The following is a 2,956-nucleotide window of genomic DNA, read 5'->3' on the forward strand; positions in this document are numbered from 1 at the left end:
ATATATATATATAGATATATATATGCAAACCACTTTATTTTTCACGTTGCTCCAGTTCACACAGCTGTTGAAATGAATTGCAAGGTCACTGGTGCCAAGTTGTACCAACCTTTGCTTTTTGCTTGGATAACATTGGTGGTGTGGAGAGGGGAGGCCGGTATGCATGGGTGACTGCTGGTCGTCCATAAACAACCTTGCCCGGACTTGTGCCTAGGAGGTCTAGTTTCTGGATGCAATCTCGTGCACATTCATGACCTAAGGGGGTCTTTACCCTAAATACAGGTAGACAGATATAGATATATACATAAACACAAATATATGTAATATATATACACACACACATATATAATATATATATATTATCTGCCTATATGTGTGTGTGTGACTGTGTGTGTGCGTGTGTGTGAATATATAAGTATATGCATATTTGTAGGCATGTATAATTGTTTATGTGTGCGCATATGCATGCATATACATACTGCCATTCATACGCGCATTGGAACATAAAGGCAAAAAAAAAATTATAGTGATAAACAAGAGGACCCAGAGAGCGCAAACCTCCGCCAAAGCAACACCAACGTCCTCTCAACGATTAGCCAGAAATGATTTTTAAAATGAGAATATCTGAAACAAACTCGACTGCTCTCACAAACGAGAATACTAAATGTGAACCTGACTGCTCTCAAAAATTAAGCAAAAAAAAAAAAACAAGAAAAATAAATCAGATCCCTTGACCGGTACCAGATCGATTCCCAAATCTAATCAGTTCATGCCAGTCACGAGGCTAAACATCCCTGAAAGTTTCATCTGAATCCATGTGGCTGTTCTTGAGATATCTTTCCACGGACAACCAAACGCGACTGAAAACGATACCCATGCCCTAGTGAAGGCGGAGGTAATAAATAATAAATATATAAATAATAAAGAAACACAGTATCTGCTATTCTTCTCATTATTTAAACTATAATCTAGAACGACTATTTTCTAATTTTGTTATATGATCTATCGTTCCATTATAGACGGATGCATATAAAAGTTGTTGATAAGGTATAATTTTTATGCCAAATCGATTTCAATGTTTACGAGTGTTTAGTTTCACCACAAAGATGTTGATATTGATAAACTCCATTCAGAAACTCTGTATAAATTGACATGAAGCATTATTCCAGGCAAATGATCAATATGGTTCCAGCCTTGAAATAGGCTTTTAGCATATTGATGCAGTATGTTTGATGCAACGTATTCCTGCGAAGAAAAAGTATCTTGTACTGTATTTTACATTTACTTGTACGTTCGTTCTTGTTGTTGCTGTTGCTGCTGCTGCTGTCTTTCTTGTTTTTGTTGTTGAATTGCTGGTTAGAAGCCATTAAAACAGTCATTTGGTTTGGTTTTTGATCCGTAGACGAGGAGACATTTTAAAAATAGTTTTTCAGATGAACAAAGAAGCACTCGAACTTTCCATTGAATTTTTGCTTAAGAATTATAACTCTTCCTCTTCTTCTTCTTCTTCTTCTTCTTCTTCTTCTTCTTCTTCTTATTATTATTATTATTATTATTATTATTATTATTATTATTATTATTATTATTATTATTATTATTATTTATTAAGAAATCATCTTCACCATAGTCACCGTCGTCATCGTCATCGTCATCATCATCATTGTCATCAACGTTATCATCGTCGTTGTCATCATCATCATCGTCGACATATCATCATCGTCGTAGTCATCATCATCATCATTATCATCATCATCATCATCATCATCATCTTATTATTATTATTATCAAGTTGTTTGACTGGTTGCTCCGTGGTTTCTCATTAGATTACTCATTTAATAGTTGATTGACATACAAACTATGTATCCGAAACTGACAAACAGTTTCTATTTAGTGGGATCAAGTGAAAATTTCTAAAAATTTCGCTTCTTTACAATTACGATATTCTAAAATATATTAGGTTACTTTGTTAGACTGTTAGTAATTAGTCTTTCATACTCAATTTGAATAAGAATACCGAATGGGCACAGCCAAATGAGCAATATTCATTACACTGGCATTTAAGAGGAGCTTCTAACATACGAGGCGTAATTTCACAAATTTAGGAAGAGACGTTGGTCCATTAACCAGTACTGCAATTAACTGATCCCCCGAAACTAGGGTCCGGAATCAGGATATACCTAATTCTAGAACAAATATCGGTTTCAAATTATGACACAGGGCCAGCAATTTGGGGGGAGGAGGTAAGTCGATTACATCGCCACAGTTCTTATTTTATCGACCTTGGAAAGATGAAAAGTGAAGTAGCATTGGTTTCAAATTTTGGCTCAAGGCCAGGAATTTCGGGGTGGGTGCGGTAAGTCGATTGCATTGACCTCAGCGCTCAACTGGTACTTATTTTGTCGACCCCTGAAAGATGAAAGGCAATGTCCACCTGCGCGGAATTTGAACTCAGATCTTAAAGGCGGACGAAATGCCGCTAAGCGGGGTAAGTCGATTACATCTACTCCCAGTATTCAACTGGTACTTATTTTGTCGAACCCCGAAAGGGTGAAAGGCAAAGTCCATCCCGACAAAATTTGAACTCAGGTCTTAAAGATGGACGAAATGCCGTTAAGAATTAAAAGTAAAGCTGACCGCAGCAGAAATTGAACTCACCATGTCAACACGGACGAAATGTCACTATGCATTTTTCCATGCGTGCTTACGTTTCTTATTTTTTATTGCCTACAAGGGGCTAAACGTACAGGGGACAAACAAGGACAGTCAAATGGATTAAGTCGATTACATCGACCCCAATGCGTAACTGGTACTTATTTAATCGACCCCGAAAGGATGAAAGGCAATGTCGACCTCGGCGGAATTTAAACTCAGAACGTAACGGCAGACAAAATACCGCTAAGCATTTCGCCCGGTGTGCTAACGTTTCTGCCAGCTCGCCGCCTTTTCTAAAAAGTTG

Source organism: Octopus bimaculoides, chromosome 16 (assembly GCF_001194135.2).
Source record: "Octopus bimaculoides isolate UCB-OBI-ISO-001 chromosome 16, ASM119413v2, whole genome shotgun sequence".
Taxonomy (NCBI): Eukaryota; Metazoa; Mollusca; class Cephalopoda; order Octopoda; family Octopodidae; genus Octopus; species Octopus bimaculoides.